Below are 23,810 nucleotides of genomic sequence, written 5' to 3'. Positions count from 1 at the left end.
ATAAATAAATAGATAGATAGATAGATAAATAAATAAAGTTAACATACAATTAAATGTTTTATAAGATTTGCAGTGGCCATGGTGTCTCTTTACAGCAATAGACATCCTAAGTAAGGCAGAAGTTGTGACCAGGGGCTGGGATTTTGCTGTTATAGGTCTGACCATGTTTGTTTGTTTTGGAGAAATGTGGACTTTGGCACTTTGGATTAGAAAAGCAGTTGAAAGATTTAAGTGGGGATTAGTGGGACATCCTAGTAGGTCCATGGAAGACAGCGGTGCTGTGCGTCACTTGAACAGTAGGGGTTTGGTTCATGAGGTTTCACAGGAGAAGAAAATTAATATGTGACCTAGAGATTGGTCTTGTGACATTTTATTAAAGAATATGACTGGGTTTTAGTCTTGTCCACAAAGTTTGTCTAAGGATAAAGTAAACAGTTTTGGATTAATTGCCTTGGCAGAGGAAATCTCAAAACAGCCTAATATTGACTCTGTTGTATGGTTATTATCGGTCACTCTTGTGCAGATCTATAATGAAAAGAAACAAGCTGCGCAAGAAAAAATATAAAATGCATAATTTGAGGAGAAAAGAGGTACTTAGGAAGTGGAATGGAGCTAAGTCCTCTGTTCAAAGAAATTAACAGATTAAAGAAAAGACTGATATTAAATGGAATAAAGGGAGTGGTGACCTCAAGGAAAGACCCCACCCAGCTAAGGTCCCAACTTGTGAAAAGTAATTAACTAACACTTTAAGTATAGGGCGTGGTTGTGCAGCCTTTAATCCCAGCACTCAGAAGACAGAATCTAGGAGATCTCTAAATTCAAGGCCAACTTCATTTATAGAGCAAGTTCCAGGACAGTCAAGTTTAGGCAATGAAGGAAACCATCAGAACTTGATGAGATGTAATTGAATTGGGGGGGGGATGCTCCAACCCCAGTATGCAGCATAACTTGGCAGCTTCAGCCATATATAGTTCTGGCATTAGAGCCAAGGATAGAAGAAAGGGGTTGTGGAATTTCCCTCTTACACTAAGGAAGGCCACTAAAGCCAAGCATGTGTCAGGGGTGCCCCTGAATGGAGGCCTAGAGAGGTCATTGCGTGAACTGTGAAGTTGAAGCCTAGATTACCTTGGAGACCCCAAGATGTTGGAGATGCCAGAGCTGTTGGATACCTGCCGAGGAAAGCTGCAAACAGGATTTGAAATCAGCCCAAGGGAAAAGTGTGCTGCAGTCAACAAAGCTGAAAGAAGTTGGAGATCTGAAGAGTAGTTTGACAACAGACATGGAAATGCAGAGTTTGGGATTTGCTCAGCTGATTTTGGTCCAGTATTTCCTCACTATGCTCCTTTTCCTCTCTTATGAAATGGTAATCCATATTCTGTGTCATTGTATGTTGGAAATATGTGATTTGCTTTTTATTTTAATTTTATAGGGGATCACAGTTAAGAAATGTCCATGAGTCTCAGAAGAAACGTTGAACTTTGGACTTTTAAACAGGGTGGAAATTCTTATAGACTATAGGGACTTCTGAAGTTGAACTGAATGTATTTCTGCATTATGTTATGGTTACAAACCTATGAGAATGTGGTGGTTTGAAAAAAAAATGGTCCCTATAGATTCATGTGTTTGAATGCTTGGTTCATAGAAGTAGCCTATGAGGAGGTGTGGCCTTGTTGGAAGAAGTATGTCACTGTGGAGGCGGGCTTTGAGGTATCAGACGTTCAAGCTAGGCCTAGTGTGGCATTCACTTCTGCTGTCTGCAGACTGAGTTGTGGAACTCTCAGACCATGTCTACCTGCATGCTGGCATATTTTCTGCCATGACAATAACGGACTAAATCTCTGAAACTGCAAGCCAGCCCCATTTAAATGCTTCCCTTTATAAGAGCTGCAGTGGCCATGGTGTCTCTTCCCAGCAATAGAAGCCTTAGCTAAGACAACCCCTTCACAAAGATGACTCTTTGTCTCCTCACCTATAAAATAATCATAATGTAATGGAGCTGAAATAAGACAAAATGAACAAAGTATTGGGCTGAATTCTTGGCAGAGAGTTTAAATTCGGTACATTTTTATCTGTTGTTGTCTTACGTTGGCACTGTGTTTGGCAATGTAATGAAACAACATATATATATATATATATATATATATATATATATATATATATATATATATATATATATTTTCCAGGCTTGTATTATTCTGAAATAATCTTTCCAAATTTGACTAGAAAATTCAAAGGACCTTGTCCATGTCCTTAACAAAGGACTGACAGTATTAAGTTTTTTTTATCCAAGTTGATTTGGGCAAGCAGGCTGGAGAAACAACCTGCTTCACAGACCCGTCCAAGGGATGGGTACCCTTCCATTTGCTATTCATGCATCAAGCTGAAGGTTTCTCACCTCAGCAAGAAGACGGTGATGAGAGCAGAACATTCTGACTGTGTAGTTTACAGGAATGAAATAAGGAAACTGACATTTTTGACTTTCATAGTCTCTGCAAATAAGATGCATCCATAGCCAGAGATGGATACTCTGCAGCAGCCCTCACGTCTGGTCTTTCTATCAAGAGCAGAGAGAAAGGCAGTAGGAACTGAAGTGTCTGGAATTACCCATGGGATACATTTACTGCTCCCCTTGCGGAAGATCCAGAAACCACCGTGGGGTGCAAGGCTATCTCATACATCGGTATGACATCGGTTTTCAGGCAACTGATATTCTCACAATAAGGATGACTAAGAGAGACAAAAATTGATATTCTCTATGGATGATATCTTCTATAGATAGAAAGATAGATAGATAGATAGATAGATAGATAGATAGATAGATAGATATCTCGAAACATATGTGTGTATACATGTAATAATCAAAGAAAAAGAAAAATTATAAGTACATGAAGTTGGTAGAAGTGGTTGATGAAAAGGGGAAGACGTGGAGGAGAGAGGATGGGGGATCGGACTTGATCAAAACACATTACGTGCATGTATGAAATTCTCAAACAAATAAGAGTACAAAGGTAATGCCCGGGTAAACTACTGTTGCACTCTGCCTGCATTCTACAGTGCACTGTAGAGCTTTCGGGCAGAATATCAGACTAGGATTTATTAATGTTCACTAATTGAACATTCACATGTGTCAAATATAAGAGTTAATTCAAGAGGTGATTTCAAGTTTTCTGCTTTCTCAACTCAAATCAGAGTCCCTCTCAAGTAAAGTTATTGAGAACTTTGAAGTCAAATATGAACCTCATGTAGGGCATTCACCTACATAATATTGGTGAATACCCAACACTTACCATATACATCCAAAGACTCCTCTGCCATATATGAAATTGAAATGACACAAGAGGGGGTAGAAAAACAGCAAATGCTCATATTGGCCATTTACTGAGCACAGATGAGGGTGAGATCCAATCTTTACCTAATCAAATATTTACTGAGCTCCTAATCCATATTTGACAACAAACATCGTTCCAAGAAAGTCTGGCAAGTGCCCATGAGCGCTGAGAGTGAAAAATATAGTTAGGGTCTACACAGGTCCATGAAGACCTGGAAGGAGCTTCAAGAAGGGTGATGTTAGAGGTAAGCCTTTCACAAAGACGTACATTTACAAGAACATCGTGTCTTCCTTTGCTTCCTAATGCTATGATAAAGAACATGACAACGACCTTACGGAAAGAAGGATGTGTTGGCCTATATGGTTCCAGAGGGATTAGGGCCCATCACCATCAGTGCTGGGAAGCTGGGCAGTAGACAGGCATGGATACGGGAGCCCGACTGAGAGCACAATCTTGAACTGAAAGCAGGAGACAGAGAGAGAATGAACTTGAAATGGGACAAGTTCTAAACTAACAAAGCCTGACACAGTGATATTCTTCCTTTATCAAGTGACATTCTTACTCCTAGATCTTCCAAAGGCACCAACTGGGGATCAAGTATTCAAATGTCTGAAACCATACAGGATATCTCATTTATGCCACTGTAACATACAACCACAGAATTATCCTGATGATAATGCCAAGTGAAAGTAAATATAGAGAATCTCTGAATTGCATTGCAAAGGCAGAAACTGTAAATGCACCATTGGCACTGTTCACTTGGCTTCATTTTGCAACCAATTTATTCACACCTGATGAATGGTCCCAATTACTATATGGGTTTTATTGTGAATTAAAAAAAAGAGAATAAGAAGGGAATAAACACCTAAAGGTCTATCAGATCCTCACATATGAGCTGTTTGGATTTGTTGGTCTCTTTGTGTTTTGTTATAGCTTCCATTATACCAGAATCTCCCCAAATAAACTTATATGCTACTTTAAATAATAATTCTTTACATAGGTGGTTATATTTTTGAACAAGTAACAGGTCTTTTAAATAAAAGAAAACTTGGCCTTTTTAGCAAATGATGCTGGATAAGCTGGAAATCCATGTACATAAAACTTATTTCATACTTAATATGAAAATTAACTCCAATGAATAAATATCTAATCACAAGAGTGTAAACTATAAAAGTAATTGAGAAAGTGAAGAAATAATCTTTCTTAATTGGGACTTGACAATGAATGTTTGAACATGAAGCTAGTTTTAATCAACTATCAACACGATAGTTTTAATCAACAATTTAAAATATTGTGTGTTGAGGTAAAGTGAAAAGAAACTCACAAAAATGAGATAAAATATTTCTGATCACACATTTCATGGGTGATTAATAGTCAGAACATAGAGAGACTTTCTGGATTTCAACAATGACAGAGAAAGAGTTATTTAAAAAACACCCAGGCAAAAGATGTACCTATACATACACACACACACTCACACACACACACACACACACACACACACACACACACACACACATATATATATATATATATATATATATATATATAAAGTGTAATGAGCATGCATAGTGGAATATTATTCAGCCTTGAAAGGAAAGTGTTGACATGCTGCAACAGGCAAACTTTGAAAACATTATGCTAAGTAAAATAGAGCAGACACAGAAGGGCAAATATCATACAACTCTACTTTCATGCTTCCTCTTGGAAAGTCACAGACATGTAAAGTATAATAGAGGCTGCTGGGGCAAGAAAGGGGGAGCAAAGGGTACTGTACGATGAGTAGAGAAGCTTATATTTGGGATGATGAAAATTCTAGAAATAGGTAGTATTGGTGAGGAGGAGGGAGAAAGAAAAGAGAAGATGAGGAGGATGGGGAGGAGGAAAGAGGGAAAGAAAGAGAAGGAGAGGGAGGAGGGGAGAAGGAAGGGGAAGAGGAGAATGAAGAAAGGAAGGGTACTTCCTGCAGCAGAACGAGACTATGAAGAAGCATGGAGTGAATGCCATTTTGTTTAAAGAGTCCAACAGGCCTGGAGAGATGGCTCAGCCGTTAAAGGCTAGGCTCCCAACCAAAAATATAAAGAGTCCAACAGAACTGGGTTGTAAAGAGGGGCTGTGGCATATACCTGACTGAGAAGCACCTCAAATGGAAGCCAAGAGCAAGAGTGGGTTAAAATTGTGCAAGCTTACTTTTGACTGGCACACTTTATTTGAAATCCCTTGTTTTTTTTTTAATGTTACTCTTGGAATAGAATAGAGAGGGTCAAAAGGAAAATAGAGATGGTCCAGTGATAGTTGAACTCCTGTGATAATCTGCTACACTCAGGTTATATTGACTAGGATTGTTTCTGCCTTGCAAGTGGAAGACTTTTCACCGTGACAATGAGGTCCATGGGCCCAAGCTTAGCTTCTTTCTTCAAATAATCAGGAAGAGGTTGGAAAAGACATCCTGGGTGCTCTGAGCCAGAGCATCAGCAAATGGTCTCACTCTACAGCTGGCGCATCATTCCTATGTAATTTTAAATAATTACTATGTAATTACTCCTATTTAGAAGTCTTTCCTATGGCACCAGGGTCGGAAGCAGTGCGTGATGACTTCATGTCAAAGCTTAGCAACCGAAGTCTATTGGTCCAGCTAAGCATGAGGAAAGCCTCCAGCTTCCTGTTTCACATCACGGTTGCGGTTACTCTCAAGAGTTCACTGCTCATCTGTACACAGCCCAAGGTGAACATGAGCCTCAAGCTGGCAGATAGTCCTCATACACAGACACATGCTCACATTGCAGAGCCCTTAGAACGGCGTGCTAGACTTAAAGGCACACATGTGGCGCTGTCTAGTGAGACAGCTGTGCACCAATGCTGAGGTTTCCAGCTTCATGATTCCGCACCTCCTGGGAACAGAGCTTATGAGGCACACATCAATAAATAACAAGGTTATTGGCCTCAGGATATTTACAAAGTGAGAGGCAGGAGGGACATTCCCCCATTGACTCGGAGCAGAGGGCTCATTACCACACAGGGATCGTGGATGAATTGTGACAGGGATCTCCGGGAGAGGGAGCATTCGGTTCCAAGTGGAAGCGCTCCACTGCTAGAAGCCCCTGGAAGATGAATACAGATTCAACAAAGAAGAGTGTCACAAGTTAAGGGAGAAACAACATAGCAAAGATGCTCTGGCAGTGGGGATGCTATCTGGAAGTGGCCTATGGGCACATAAAGGGATTTTGATTTAAATTATTTAAAATTACATTAAATTTAAAATATGTCATCAGTTACACTAGCCATGCCACTAGCTCATGTAACTTGGGCTTATATGACTAATAGCTACTGTCCTTCACAACAAAAAATACAGAGTTGATGCTCTCCCTATTGGACAGGAGAGATCTATTGGGACAGGGCATTGTTGGAGCTGAGAATCACTTACATGAATATTTGATAGCAATGGTTAAGACTAATCTCAAACTTCAGGATTCAGTTTTGGAGAACGGGTGGTCCACACAATATTTCCCGACATCTGAGTCAGTTCATGTGATTCACATGTATTATTTCTCTGTCCCATCAGTCCAGACTGAGTGCAATGATGCTGCAGTAACAAATACTCATTGACCCAGGGGTTGAGTACAACCCAGGGCGATTCCTTGTATCTGATAAGAGTTCAGTGTGAACACTGACTCAGAGACCCAAGCTAATGAAGGCAGTATCTTTCCCAGTTGCCAAGAGAATTAAAGCAGAAAGTTGGTGTTGTGTGCACCAGGAATTAAATGCCTCCAGGTAGGAGTGCCATACAATGGCTTGGACTTCTTACTGCCCAAAGCAAGTCACACAGCCACCATTTGGGAAAGAGAGCATAATCTTTCAATGTGATTATGACATTGAAATAGGAGAGAGGAACCATGGGGTGTCCCTAAGAACTGTCACATGTGTTAACAAATCAGTCTCCAGCCGGATAAGATGTCTGAGCAGAACAATTGGTTGTTTTCAATAACGTGTAAGTGGTTAAAAAGCAAGAGTCAGCCAAAGAGATTGACAGAAGCTTGACTAATGAGAGGCCATAATCCACAGCCAGGGACTCCTCTGGAATAAAGGCCACTCTTTCCTTAATGTTTCTAGAACCTCATTTATAATGCAGGAAAATGAGAAACCAGCAACCACCAGGCTTTCGTCCCAGCACTGTGCCTTGTGGGCCTGCCCATTCCAGTGGTGGCTCCAAACTTCTCATACAAGGAGCCTAAAGACATGAATCTAATAAAGAGAGGTGTGGTGAGACTGTGCAAAGGCTGGGTTTACTTACTAAGTTCATTGTCTACACTTAGAATAGAGGGGTGCTAACAATGGTTTCATTTAAAGGGTGTCATGGGGAAATAAACCCCAGAGGGGTGCCCTTCTTGCTCTCTCAGCAGCCTACAATCATCGAAGGGTATTAGACAAATGTGTATTCCTCAGCCCTCTTAAAACTAGAAGATAAAAACTGGAAGGCTAGCATAACAACCGACTGTTTTGAGACTTTGTCATCACTGTATCAGAATATCAGACAGAAACGCAGGTGTGGGATGTTCTTCTGTACATATGTTACTTTTATTGGTTGATGAATAAAGACATTTTGGCCATTGAACAGGGAAAATATAGATAGGCAGGAAGTCCAAATAAAGATACACACACAGAGATAGATAGAGATAGATAGATAGAGATAGATAGAGAGAGAGAGAGAGAGAGAGAGAGAGAGAGAGAGAGAAGGCAGAGTCAAGGAGACACCATGTAGCCACCCAAGAAGAGAGATGTCAACAACAACCTACAGAGAAAGATGCCAGAACAGAAATAACACCATGGCCATGTGGTAATTTACAGTCAGTAGAAGTCAGTAGAATGGATTAATTATAAAAGGGAGAGCTAGCCAGTAAGAAGCCTAAGCCATTGGCCAAACAGTTATAATACATATTAAGTCTCAGAGTGGTAACTTCATAAACAGCTGTGGAGATCCTGTAGGCAGGGAGAACCCAGCCCAATGGGACCACAGGATGGAGAAATGTCTTATAGGAGGAAAGATAATCTGCCTCATGGTTTCAGAAGAATTTTAGTGTAGCATGGTAAGGAAGACACAGCAGTGGCAGTGTGAAGCGAAGGTTCCTCACGTCATGGCAGAACAGGAAGCAGAAAGCACACAGGACCAAGGGTCAGGCTTTAATCTTAAAGGCTTACATGTGCCAGTCAGGACCTTCCTCCTAATTGTAGAATACTTCCCAAAACAGTACCACAAACTGGAAAATAGGTCCTCCAAAAAAGAACCTGGAGGAGGTACTTCAGAGTCAGGCCACGATGCCAACCCTTACACATCTCCATCTGTAGACAATCCCAAGCCAATAACATAAGAATTCTGAGATAAGGCATAGTATCTGTATTTCTGGCGGGTTACACATACACATAAGATAGTCTTCATGTTGTTCATTTTCTATGTAGAGTTCTCCAGACCAAGTGCGTTCACAGGATGCAATTACCTGTACTGTCCGTCTCCAGCATTGATGACCTCACCGTCGTAAACTCTGTGTCCACAGGCACAGCGACTTCTCACATCTTCTCCTTCGGCTCCAGCTACCACTGTTCTATTTCTTGTCTCTGAATTTGCCTGATGTAGGACACACATGGAAATGAAGTGAGACAATATTTGCTCTTTTGTGTTTGGCTTATTACACTTGACCAGATGATTTTAAGGCTCCACTGTGAGGCAGCATGTGTCAGAATTATACTTATTTGTAAGCTGCATACGTGCACCAAGATTTAAAGTCTATTTGGATATTTTATGGATACTTGTGGGGTTTGTATAATGCAAACATTGCTCTGTACATTGCTGTGGGATATCTGATTAAGTTCCTGCTTACTCAGGGTCTATACCTATGAACACACTGCAATTCTATGGTCAATAGTACTCACACTTTGCAAAATGCTGCAGGTAAATTCATTGTGCAGACAAGGTTGTGAACTTTGGCACAAGAACTATTCTCTCCAATGAATCTGCATGTTTTCTTGTTAATGGTGGAGTTGGTGGGGGGGACAAGTGAGCAGCCTACTAGACTCAGCCCCAAACCAAAAGGTTAAAAACAGTTGTGTGTATATGTATGTATATGCCTGTATATTTATTTGTATATAAATATGTTTGAGTGATTGTGTAAGCATATTTTGTATATGCATGTGTATGCATTCATATGTGTAAATATCTGTTTGCACAGATATGTGTGCATGTACATGTGTATGCATGTGTTTGTGTGTATATCCATCTATGTGTGTGTGGAGGTATGTATTGCATATGTTCATGTATATGTGTGCACATAGGCATATATGTCTTTATGTGTATATGCATAAATTTGTGTATTTATGCTTATGTGTATGTGTGAATGCATATATGGTACATATGTTTATGTGCATGTATGTGTGCATATATATAGTGTATGCATATGTATGTGCAGGTGTGTTTGCATGTATGTGTGCCTGGTATGTATGTGTGCACGTATGTGTCAAACATATGTGTTTATGTGGCTCTGTATACATGCAAAAGCTAGAGGCCAATGCTGGAGTCTTCTAACGCACTTCTTCCACCATTCTTCCTTCTGTTTTGAGGTAAGGTCCTTTATTTTGACTTCACTGTTTCATGGAGACCTGTTTGCCAATGAGCCCCAGGGTTCTTTAGCTTCAGCCTTCCCAGAGTTGGGGTTACAGGCTTGCCTGGCTTTGTTATACAGGTGCTGGTGATCCAAACTCAGGTCCTGATGCTTGAAAGAGAGTTTTTCTCACTGAAGTTTCTCTGCATCCCGGAGAACCGCGATGAAGTGCACAGAAAATCTGTCTTCCTTCTCCCTAAATCTCTGAGTAGAATTTTCTATCTTCTTTATTGGCATTTCTATCAGCTTTCAAGAGGTCTGCCTTACAATATTCTCAATGAGGTTATGTGCAGTGCTTTACAATATTAACTCAATCTGTGAGATTTTTATAAAAATGTACCAGATTGGAGAACGGCACAAAAATAATAACCCACTGGTTTTCTTTTATAATATCTTACAACTTGACACATCGTGGTGCAGTGCTGTATTAAAATGCAGCCCTGAGCTAGGATGAATGCCACTTACATTTAAAACGAATGTAATTCCACATGATTTGTATTCATTTTTGTCATGGCAATGCAGGGAGATTTGTGGATTCAGGGGCTTCTATCAAGTGGTCTCCTTCCTTCTGTGATATTACTTTAAGTGAAGACTGGATGCTTTCAGGATCGTTCTTCCCAGTGAAATTTAAGAAATATTGTATTGGTCATACTGACTGCCAGGGCTTACCTGGGAATGAGCTCTTAATTAGGCCATGAGAATAGAAGGGATGTGCTTCCTTGAAGTCCTCTCACGCTCCTGGTATTTCTTCTCTGAAAACATCCCAATAAGCTGTAAAAGCAGGGACATTCGCAACTGGACTCAATTTCTCAGGGGCACGGTGCTCTAAGAGATGAACAACACTACCTTCCATGACTTCAGCACTGAAGGAAGGTGTGAGCCCAGGGAATCAAAATGAAGTGAGGCGGGTTTCAGATAAGAGGTTTGATGACAGCAAGTTTTCAAACACCCCCAACCCTATGTCATTTCTGTTTAAATGGCAGTCTTGTCTTCATCTTCAGATGGGTAGAATCTCCAATTCATTATCAAAGGACTTGCTGTCATTCTGTATCTCCCATCCTGGAAGAAACCACAGGACTGTCTCTGGCAAAGTTAATGCTGGTCCTAGCATGTGGAGGAGGAGAGGCAACAGCCCCACTAGGTCCCACTCAGATCACAAGGCTGAGGATGAAAAGGCAAAGACTGCTCACTCAAACTCCCTATTCCTCTACCAGGAGAATGCAGGGGTCCAGTGCAAAGCACACCACAACCCTGGACATCCCACATTCTAAGAAGCACTGGCCAACAAAACTGTCTTCAATGACAGAAATACTCTGTATGCCTCAGTACCTAACCACTTGTGACCATTTAGCATCTTGAGCTCCATTTTTCTTAGGCCTTTGGGTGTTCCATAATTTAAATAGCCTCATGTTAGTCAAGAGATGCCATAGTGTACAGGGGAATTCTAAAATATAAATGCATCGTCCTTTACTGTCTATGGGAGTTTGGCTCCAGGACACATACAGACTCTAACATCTGCAGATGCTCAAGCCCGTTCTATGAAATGGAATGTATTTGTATATAACCTGCACATTTCCCTGACTTTGGATCATCTTTAAGTCATTTATATTACCTAATATAAATACCATGAGTATAGCCATTTCATTTATTGCTTGGGGGATAATGACAGGGCCAAAACCTAGAAAGTGAATTCAGGTGTATTTAGGTTTCCTAATATTTTATGTGCACGGCTGGTTGAACCTACAGATATGAATCCTATGCGTATATAGGGACAATTCCACTTCCATCAAAGTAGACAAAGATTATGTTTGGGTAGTTACACTGGTGACTTATTGCCAACAAACCCCCTGATTGTTAGTTTATACATATGAAGTCAATGTGACTCCATAATTATGCACGTATTTATGTTTATTCCTAACTGAATTATCAGCACATCCCCACGCATAAATACGTGTTTTGGTCCAATCCATATGCCCTCCCTTGCTCCACCAATCTTGTGCTGGTCTGTAACATATGATAACAGGATCCTGCTGCAATCATTTATTTTAATCTGAAGATGATTGGTGGCTTTCGGTAGTCTAGCAGGCAAGTGTACAGTCCATCTGCCACTGTACTCATGTACACTGCCAGTGTACTCTGCCACTACAGTGCTCTTCCTGCCCCCCTGAGAGAGACAAGGCCCTTCATTAAGTTTTTGAAAGTGGTGTTAGTAATCAGTCCTTTGGATTTCTGCACATACTGCTAAATCAGGAAAGAAACCGATAGCCTACTATAGAAAAACCACCATCTAGATCAACATTGGTATTTATGCCAAGCTCCGTCTCTGGTTCTTTGCATAAAGAAAGCAATGAGCCCGATCTAAGACCCAGCCTCGGGGGGAAGGTACTCAGGCTGTCTTCTTAAACTTGGGCTTCTTTCTCAAATCTGCTAATTATCATTCACCCTCTAGGGCCCTTCGGTAGTTGTTTTTGGTTCTTGCCAGGACTTTGCAGCTATTAAATGAGAGGGGACTGTTCCTATTCTGCCATGTACAGTATTTCTTTAACAAGGGCTATACTAATGAACATTTATAATTGTACTAATTTTTTTGCCAGTGCAATAAACATCCTAATTTATGAGTTTTTTTTTGAGCACCCAAGCAAGTAAATAATGAAAACTGGAGGTGTGAATTACACATTTTGCCCATTAAAGCTGTGGTATTTGTGGCAAGAAATCTAGAAGCAAACACTGTTACTATGAACTATATCACCATATCAATAAGGCATTTAGAGTGGATTAATATATTCAATAAACACCCATAATGTATCAAATGTCCTCAGACAGACTGGCCCAGCTGATTATGAATTTGCTTTCTAAGATGCTAATTTGTTTTCCAAAATGTCTGAGCACTAAATATCGCCCTTGATATAAGTAACAAAGGGAATATGAATTTTCTTTCTCTGAAAGATTTGAAGAAGAGGCATTGCTGCATCTGGGGTGTCTTAAAAATTGCCAGCCAAAGTACTGGGACCCAAAAACTAGAGGCAGGTTAGCAATGCAGTTCCCTTGGTTATCCTTGGTGCCCTGGCTTACATTTAAAACGGGGCTGAGGGCAGTGGGGTCCATGTCTCCTCTAGCTTTGCTTTGTCTCACACTGTGAGGCCATCAGGGAGCCTCCTTGTATTTGCACAACCCCAGAGCCAGGAAGTTCCTGAACATGAATACTGCAGAGAAAAGACAAAGAAAAGGAACCTCATCCCAAAGGCTCGGACCCCTAATGTAGACCGTTCTCACTCTCAACAAATAGCGACTTCCCAAAGAGCAAATGGTAAGGTTTATTAAAGCTTCATTTCTTAATTTCCATTTTGATTTGAAAATCACAGGAGGCTATGAGCTCACTTCACGACGCCCTCCTTCCCGTGCAGTTGGAATAGATGATCTGACATTTATTCTGGTGAAGGTAAGGTTTTGTTTTATGGCATTAAATCTCTTCTTTCATGATGGCGTTTTACTTCACAAATGGCAAATAGATCGTGATGTGACCGGAGTAGAATTTATTTTAAGAGTGGACTGAGATATCTGGGGCTGGGGGCAGACTTTTCCTTATTGTGTGAAAGGTCCGCTTGTCCTGGCTGTCCTGGTTGTACCCTTCTCCCTGCATGCTGGCCGACCTTACTGGTCACATTAATGAGACAAAGTCAAGCGAGTGCCAGGAATACGCAATGCCTCCATTTTGTATCTGCCAAAACTGTCTTGCTAATGATTTCTGAACATGGAACAGCGATCCCTGGGCTTTTTCCACACATTTTTTTTCCAACGAGACATTTATTCAGGAAGTATCTACACATACCCTACATCCAGTAGGCCCATAGGGAAAGTATCCCTCGACTGTATTTGAGTGACAGCTAGTCTCTTGCCATGATCAGTTCTGGTATAAAGCCTCATTACGCAGCTCAGATTTACAGTACTGATTGATGTTTTAAAAGAAATGCAGCCTTATCCTTATGGGGCCGAAAATCTCATAAAGAATATGAATGTTTTGCAAGAATTACAAGTGAATTCACAGGGAAAGAAAAAAATCTGCCACTGGTTATAAAACCAGCTGAGTGTCTGTCCTTTCTTCCCCGTTAGACAGTCACTATGTGGTAAGAGTCCCCTGGGGGTTAGCGACCCTTTCATTTCACTCTTCCTCCTGCTTACTCCATTTCTTAGCCATTGATGTTTAGTTGCCCTCCCTCCATGTGCCATGCTCTGTGTTAAAGGAGGGGATGCCAATGTGCCTATGTACCATAGCAACCCATGCCCTTGCTTGGAGGTATCAGGTGGCCCCATTGCAGGCAGACATTCCCTTCAAAGTCCCCACAAGGCCAATGTGCCTTTTCGTCTTCTGTGCAGCGTTCTAAGAATTCTCAGATCATAAATCAAAAAGTTGTCCATGGCAAACAATTCCGTGGGACTGGAGAATAGCTGGACGGTCTATCCCAGAGGATGAAGCTGGATAAACAACCAAAGTTTATTAAAGTTCTCTGTACATTGCTTAAGACTAGAATTCACAGTAAGCTGCCTGGGGTGGCTTCTACTCTGTCCTTCCTTCCAAGAACCACAGAGATGAAGTAAATGAGCCACCGGAATAGGGAATCCTTCCAGACTGGAAATCTTACAATCCTCCCCGTCTAAGAGATGGATTGAAAAAGCAGCATTCACTATGGAGAGTACAACTCGGAAAGGTCTTGCGGCTGTAATGGTTTTATGGTTATTCTGAATTATTGTAAAGACTCCTGTGTTTGGGTAACCGATTCCACCCTGGAGAAATCACACAGACATTCCTTAACATTAGCCTGCGGCTTTGTTCGACAGAATTGAAAGAGCCCTGTGTCCTTTCTAGTTCCCAGTCACCTCCCAAATCTGTCACTCAAATGACTGTGGATTCTTTTTCAGTTTGACTCTTAACCTTCTCTGCTTTTCCAAAATCACATATACAAAATGATCTGCAGGAAAGTGTAGGCTGTGTATTACAAACAAAAGATACATCAGATAAGAGGTGATGTGTGATAATTAAAATAAACATATTAATATATGATATAATATACAAAGAGAAATAAAAAGGCTGGAAAACCACCACCCCTTTTCTTCCACTGGACTCAACCAATCAGAAAACACTAAAGTGTATGTTAAAAAAATTAGTCATGTTACTGTCCTTCAAAGTCCTAAAGTGAGATTTGCTTATTTAAAAGTACATTTCAAAGGCTTGGTGGTTGTTGCTCGGGATTAGAATTCTTTCTTGTCCAAAATATGATAGAGACAGAGCTTGATTCCTGGTGGTGAAATAAAATCAACCAGCATTAAAATAACAAATAACTTCAATATTAAAAAGCCAAAACAACAACAACAACGAGCCAAATGAGTAGGTTGGAAAACTATACCACGATTGAGGAAAAACATTCATCCAACATACATTTACAACGTATTTAATGACAAGCACAGTTTAGTGCCAACATCAGGCATTCACTGTGGTGAGAAGAACAAATAATAAAGAAATCCATTTCACATTTGGAGAGTGGCTCAGCAGTTAAAGAGCATGAATTGCTTGTGCAGAGGTCCCAGGTTTGACTTTCAGCACTCATATTAGGTGGATCGCAAATCATCTGCAATTTCAGCATCAGGGGATCTGACACTTCTGGTCTCTGTGGGAACCAGAATACACACATGTGGCATGTATACATGAACTTATGTAAATAAAAGTAAATAATATACAGAAAGGTAAGAAACTAGTTACTCGGTTTTGACACTGTGTATAATGTGCTTATGAGTCTTCTGGGTTAGACATCTTATGGTCGTGACCAAAGAGCTAATGTAAATGACTTAAGGGAGAAAAGATGTCATTTAGTCCAGGTTTTCAAAGAATTCAGTCCATGGTTGCTTGACTACATGTGTTAGGACAGATCATTATGATAACAGGAGTGTGCTAAAAGGCATTCTAATCTCAAGGTAGAAACAGAGGAGAAGGGCAGGCTCCCCCCTTCTGTGATTTAATTCTGCCAGTAGTGTCAGCACATAGGGTGGTACTTCCCACATTCAGGGCTTGTCATGATGCCTTTGGTAGTTCTCTCTAGAAATGATCCTACAAGGTATTTTACTCAGAGGTGCTCTACTAATGTCCTCAGCAATCTCACCCTAACCAAGTTAATCTTCAAGATGAACCCTCACAACTCCCAAGTGGAATGCTAAGTAGACAATGAAAGGAACAGGTCCAGGTAAAGGGATGGGTATCAACATGGAGACACATGTTTAACCTAGACAGCAGATGGAGTTATCCCAGAAGAGAGTCAAGGCTGAGCTGACACTGGACCTACTACCCGGAATTCAGTTAATTTGGGGGATACTACCAAAGAGACTGAGAAACTGTGATCAAAAAGAGGAAGAAAATCAGGTAAGCATGGGCTTCTAGGAATCAAGGAGGAAAATGACTGTGGAATGATTCTTTAATTTGTTAAATGTGCTTTTATACAAATGAACAAGGACCTAGAAATTAAAAGCCAATAAAATCAGAACAAAAAGTAAATGCTAAAAACCTAATACAAGGGATTAAATAGAATATCTAAAAACACATACACATAAGTCAGAAAGTAAGCTACCATAAAATATATCAGAAGAAAAGAGACCAGTGAAGGATATGGGGCAATTAGGTAAAAATGTAAGAGAACATATTGAAATACAAAAAAAAATAGTCATCATGCTAAATATACAGAGAAACATTATATTAAATATACTCCAGTGAGAAGTTAGAGCTTGCTATGTTGAATGACAGCAAAAGAAAATCAAGAAAAAACGCAAAACAGAAGAGTTCCTTTACTTGTATTCTGTAAGGAAAAAGTAACCAAGTAAAAAATAAATGGACAAAATAAACTTAACATGAAAATACAAGAAATCTGACTCTAGAACACGTAGCATCACCAGGGAGAAGGAAAGCTTCGCAATAGTAAGAATATTAACTTAGTATAGTGATATAATTATAGTTTAAAACCATACGTTGTCCCTCTGAATGAAATGTGTAAAACTGGCAATGTTAGATATATTTTTTAAAGTTTTTATTGATGAACACATATGTGTCAGAGAGAGAGAACACTTGCACATGAGTGCAGTTGCCCACAGAGGCCAGCAGAGGGCTTCAGACATCAAGTCCAGAGTTATATTCAACTTGAGTGCCAGGAACAAAAGCGGTTAAGTGCCCTTAACTGTTGAACCATCTCTCCAGTCCAACATCAAATGTTTTTAAGGATCTAAACAACTCAAACTCTCTTGTACACTGATATCACTTCAAAAATAGGATATCACTTTGAAAATCATTCCCATGGTTCCTCATAAAGTTAAATTCACAACTTCTCATGACCCAGAAGCTTACTAATCAGCATAGAACCCAACCACATGAAAATATAAGGTTATAAAAAATGAGCATAGCATTACTTATGGCCTCTTTTTCATACACTTGTAGAAAGGAGAACAGAAAATATGATATGACGTGAAATAGTAGAAGTTTAAAGGAATGAACCACCGATACACAGAGCAATGGGAATGAGGATCCAAAACATCTTTCTTACCAAACAATTTGCACAAATGTATACTGCTTTGCTAAGTTTATGTGAACAGACAAAGATAATCTATGATGGTAACTCAGACGGGTGTGTTGTGGGCTGTGATAACTGGGATAGAACACAAAGTTGCTTTCTGGGATGATGGGAGATTTTTCTGTATCTTAAGCTGGGAGTGGACGTAGATACTCAGGCCATTTAATTGATTATCATATCTCAATAAAATCATTTACAGAAAATAAAAGCCTTAATTAAAAACACTGTTTTAAAAATAGATAAATACCCAATGATACTTTTTTCTTATATATTGTTTTAGTTAGGGTTTCTATCGCTGCAATAAAATACCATGACCAAAAAAAAGTTGGAGAGGAAAGGGTTTATTTCACTCACAGTTCTACATAACAGTTCATCATCAAAAGCAGTGAGGGCAGGAACTCAACCAGGGTAGGAACCTGGAGGCAGGAGCTGATGCAGCAGCCTTGGAAGAGTGCTGCTTATTGCCTTCCTCCTCATGGCTTGCTCTTCCTGTTTTTTTATAGAGCAGAAGCCCAGGGATGGCACCACCCACAAGAGGCTGGGACCCCCAATCAATCACTAATTAAGAAAATGCCCAACAGGCTTGTCTACAGCCCAGTCTTATGGAAAAATTTTCTTAATTGAGATTCTTTTCTCTCAAATGATTTTAGCTTGTACCAACCTGGCATAAATCTATCCAGCACACATCTGAAAGATAAAAATACATTTATTTCTATTGATACAAATATACATTCCCATATAATTAATAGTGATGCCTTCCATTAAATTAATCTGATTCAACACTCAATAAATAAGAGTAACAAACTTCATTCAACATTTACAACGGCCTCTATGTAATAGTTTATTGTATAAACTCTCTTTTCCACAAAAAAAAAAACCCACAAACAAACAAACCAAAAACCTTAGCATCAGAAACATGCCTGGACTGTGTCATCATTGAATGACAAAATTAGAACTTGTCCCCACATCTGAATTACCCTGGAGTCTGTACTTGCATTCCAATGTGAGGCCACCCACATCCTAAAGAGATCGCTAAGATGCTCAGGACTTCATATAACCTACCTGGGCAGTGGCTCTGACCTCTTGCTTACTCTCTGCTGATGCCTCCTGATTCCTCTGTATCACTTCTTCCTGGTTCCTGCCTTCCTACCCAATTTTCTCCGATGCATCTTTATTCAGAATCTCTGCTTGGCTTTTGCTCTTGGTTTATGCCTAAGTGGCCTTTCTCCTACAGCTTCATGACCTCTAAAAAATACACAAGGGAATGCCCCCTAAGTTCAGAACCCCAGAATTGGCTTTTTCAAGAAGAAACATTAGACAGGTCATCGCACCTCATGATGAAAGGACACTGAGTTAAATCTGCTGCTGGATTTGATTATTAAAACTAGCCATGCAGGTCCTTTCTAATAAGGAATTTTTAGTTACTGCCTTTACTGTTCACCAACCAAATCCTCTAATGTGTTGGATCTTAGGAAAAAACAGTCCTTACCTAGCCATTTTTTCTCAGTTTTTCATAATTCACTCACCTTCTATTTTTCAGCAATTAAAAATGATACCAATTTCTAGAACTACATCTGGCTAAGAAAGCAAAAGAAACCACAGGTTAGAATGTACAACACACCCCCTTTCAGCAGATTCTGCCTCCTAACCCCAGAGAATACTCTGGTGCCATGGAGAACACGGGTCAGTGTATCGGTCTTCTGCTTTATTAAATTATTAGTATTAAAAAATAACTCTGAGCAAGCAGCAAAACATAGCAATGTGCTTTCTACAAATACAATTTAATTTGCTATTGCAAGAGCTGCTGGCTTTTATCGCCAAAGACTGGAGCTTGGAATTTTCAGGGGAAAAGTTCCTTTTATTCCCCCTCCTTTTTATCTAGTTTAGAGGAAACATGGCCAACATTAGTTCCAAATACTTTATTTCAAACATAAAGCACACGACCAATACTAATAAACAACAGGGCTCTTATGCCAGCATTGGTGCATGTTTTTGTTATTGCATTATATTCCATTGGAGTTATTGTGCATAATTAAATAGAAAAAAACCTTGAACTTGGAATTATAAAACCGTCACCGCAAACCAACAATTCCACTTGATGTGTATTAAGTCATTAAGTTTATTATTTTTCAAAAAAAAAAGGAGGGGGAGGGAGACTCTCTTCTTTGTAATCATTAAAAATGCATAAGGGTTGAAAGCCCAGCAAACAGCCCATATGTTAGCTTAGGGAACCACTGCGAAGAGAAACACAGCAACTCACCATGGAGAGGGGCTGCGCTTGAAGCCAGCATGACCTGTTATCAAAAGGACTACCGCATGGGCCACGGTAGAGAAAGGACTCATAAATTCAAAGACTGGAAGTACTGGCCCCAGCGTCCCAGGGAACAGAACACATGAAGGGTGACTGTGGCCTAAGGGAGCCCTCTGTCCCTCATCAGGATAGGATGAAGTGGAATCAAGGAGTCGGCACCACGTCGAACTGGACTCATGATAGTGATTCCGGCACTACCAAGGATCAACCCAGTGGACTCCACGCTCACACCGGTGGCAGAAGCAAGGTCCGTCATTTAACCAGCACGAGTGAAGTCAGCCTCTTCACACTGGGGGAGTGACGTCCTGCATACTGTGAACCAGTCTGTGCTGAACCTGCTGCTCTGGGGAGCTGTGTCTCAATGTGGTATAACTGAGGCAGTAAGGAGAAGGAACACAGGGACAGAAAACAGGAAACTCAGCTGCCGTGGGCATCCACCATGGTTCCTCTATAGTTGTCAGGGAGATCCTGCTCTTACCTTTTTTATTTCTTTTAGACTATGAGTGCATATGTATGTGTCTGCATGTGTGGGGGTCCATGTGTGGACAGGTGCGCAAATACATGCATATTCATGTAGAGGCCATGTGTGTCACCCTTGGTCCCTCTACCCTTTGTTTATTGAGCTCGGGTCTCTAACTGAGCACTGAGCTCTCTACAGTTCCAGCTACTCTATCTAGCCTGCTCGCTCTGGGGCTCCCCTCTCTGCCTTCAGAGTGCTGGGATTACAGGGAGGCTAGTCCACCTGCCCCGCTTTTAAGGAGTGCTGCGGATCTGAACTCTGATCCTCACTCTTACATACATGCCAAGGGCTTTATCCACCGGGCCATCTCACCGCCCTACTCTACTTTGTTAATCCATGATAGCTCTGCTATGTTGCTGATGGTCTTGCAGATCCTTTATAACTTAGGCTATCTGTGGCACTGATTTGCTGTGGCCAAATGCTGGTCCTAACCCTATGCGACCTCTCATCTAATCGACTCTGCCCTTGTCCTTAAAAATTCTCTTCCCGCTCCTTTGGTTTCTCCTCCACCTGCCACTCTGTCCTCCCCTTAAATAAAATCAACTCATTGGCCTAAGTTGGGCCACTTATTTAGTCCTGGGTTCAGTCAGTAGCAGTCAGCAGAACAGGTCAACTTGCTACAATCAGGGACCAACATGGGAACATCAACTCTAGAGAAGGAAGGAGGCCAAGTCCTTCAGACTGACTTGAACATCCATAGTCACGTAGTCATGCAGGCTAAACAATCTGCCACAAGAGACACACAGACATGTACACGACACAATGAACATCCTAGGACATCCACAGTGCAGCAGGATGCAGGATCCACTCTAGAACATCCACAGTCATTCAGGCTATAGGAGTCACCATAGCCTGCAGAAAATAATTTTTTTTCTACAGGGCTGTGTATGTATATTAAATAATTGCTGCTGCTCTTTCCTTCTGAAATAAATGTTTTTTCCCATTTTCCCATCTCTCCAGTTGGGATGTAGATTACCATCAACCTGTACATTTAATGCAGTGTTTTAACCTTCTACATAATGGCTGCTATTAAACTGATGATGCTTCTTAAAGTCAAGTTCCTCTAAGAATTAAAGGAGCATGGGAAGTGTGAGTCTACTGGCTCATAACTTTGTCAGAAGGTAAAAATTTAATCTTTTTATGTAAAAATTGCTATTAAGCACCATTTCCCTAATTGTTCTGTTTTTCTCTCACTTTCATTTGGAAGATGACAATGTCATCATTTCAACAGGTAATTCCCCAATCCCATCCTGTTATCTGATATCAAGCCGAAATCATCTCTCCCTGGATTAACTCATTACTCCAATTAAAGTCCTTGATGGATGTCAAAGACATGCCCTTATTTGTGACAGAGACATAAAAAAATGTGTTGCTTTAATTATTTCTATAAATCAGTTTCTCGACTCCATTCCCTTAATTATGTGCTGTTTTTCTCTGGAATAACTCCAATGTCTGGCTTTTTTTTTTTTAACATTGTAGTCTAGCAAACCTGGCTTTCTTCTTTTCTGATATTCCTTTACATGTCTATGTGAGTCCTTTAACCTGGCTAGATGGCACAACAATGAACTAAACTAACTAGATTTACACAGCAGGCATAGTGTAGGGTGTTTGCCTCCCTACAAACGTGGACTATTTGGAATTATTCTTGTATAGATAAGTAATTTTTAAATTTCTTCTCCAATGAGTGTTTCTCCTACTGCTCTTAAACTCTGAAGTTACCTTTTTTTTTTACTCTGTGTGTGTCAGATCTATGTGTGCATGCCTGTGTGCATTTATGTGTGTGCTTGCCTGTGTGTAGGTGTACATGTGTCCTTGAGCATACCTAAAGGTTAGGTGTCAGTACCGCCTTCCAATCTCAGAGTCACTCCGTTGCCCTCCTAGTTAGCAGAGGTGCTACGAGCCATGCTCTAAATATGTGGGGTGGTATGATTGGAACAACACCCTTCTGGGGCACACGACAATATCAGGTGTGATAATCACACCCTGAGTGTTGTTAGATAGGGAGTTAGTAGTAGCTTATGCTTAAGCAAATGTTTAGGCAGACCGTGGGAATCAGTGATTTTCTAAGATGCTTTCAATCTTATTCCTAGGCTCTAAACCATACTATGTCTTAGACTCAGCAGGGTAGCTCACATCTTGCATCTTTAATGACCGAGGTGGAACTGCAGAGGGAGCTTTCTGCTTCCCAGAATACTCCTGTTCTCATCACCCCGTCTCTACTTCCTACCTGGTTGACCCACATTTACTTCCTGCCTGGCCAATCAGCATTTATTTAAAACATGATTGACAGAATACAGACAATTCTCCTGCACCATAGACCAACACCTGTAATATCTTGCCAAGTCAACCTGCACCATTCACATTAAACGTCTGTCACAATTTTGCAAGCTCTTAAGTCCAATAACACACTCAACACAGATGTGTATTCAGGTATACACACGCTCCCTTCACACACACACATGAACCCACACTCTCCTATGGAAGGGATCTCGACCTGGCTGAGTTGGGCTCTGTAACTTCCCCTGATGAGCGCAGAAGCTGAAACAAAGGATGTGTGTATCATCGGCTCTGCTAAAAGGACCGACAGTTCACTGCCTTCCCCTTTGACAGCCCTGAAAAGGAGCTCTTCGCCTGTAACCATTCACACTACCTTCTGATGACCTAATGCTACAAACTGGTTGAGCTGGGACACTGAACCCTGTGATGTATACCAGCGATCCCAGAGTGTCAGAGGACGAGGAAGCAGCGGTGAAAGGTGAAAGTCAGCCTGGGAAACAGACAACAACAATGCCTTGGAGGAAACAAAGAAAGAACTAGCTTATACAATGCAAGATTTTCTGGTCTGCCTTCACATTTCTTTCTGTTTGGGGTTTTAGGTCATCTTTCCTTTGGGCCCAGTTCTTTGTTTAGGCCCAGTCTTGTCAAGACTGAATAATCACTGTGATCTGCTCTCTCCCCAATTTTGAGGTTGAGAATCCCTATTTCCGTGTCCTCTGGGTTCATCACTGATCAGAATTCTGCTTGCTAAATGGAGAAATAACTGGTGAGAAACTGAGCAGGCCTCATACCAACCCCTTTAATCTCAGAGGAGGCACATCATGCTGACCTGCTGATTTGGACAGTGTGTGTTACACTCAAATTACTCAAGAATTCCCTTGCTGGCCTTTTGTCGATAGTTTTTTGTTTTTTGTTTTTTTTGCAAGGTCTTCATTACTTTCTAATTGACCAAATTTATTTTCTTCATTTCTCTCATTAAGGACGGGTTTAGAAGTAACCTCAATTGCATTGCCTTCCTAATGGCTTACTTCCTCCATGATTGCCCTCATTTTTAAAGAGGACTCTCCAGTCTTCCCTCAGCTTATACCTTACGATCTAGCGATCCATCTACCTATTTAA

This window comes from Myodes glareolus, chromosome 9 (assembly GCF_982192425.1).
Source record: "Myodes glareolus chromosome 9, mMyoGla1.1, whole genome shotgun sequence".
Taxonomy (NCBI): Eukaryota; Metazoa; Chordata; class Mammalia; order Rodentia; family Cricetidae; genus Myodes; species Myodes glareolus.
Note: the sequence above shows the minus strand (reverse complement) of the source record.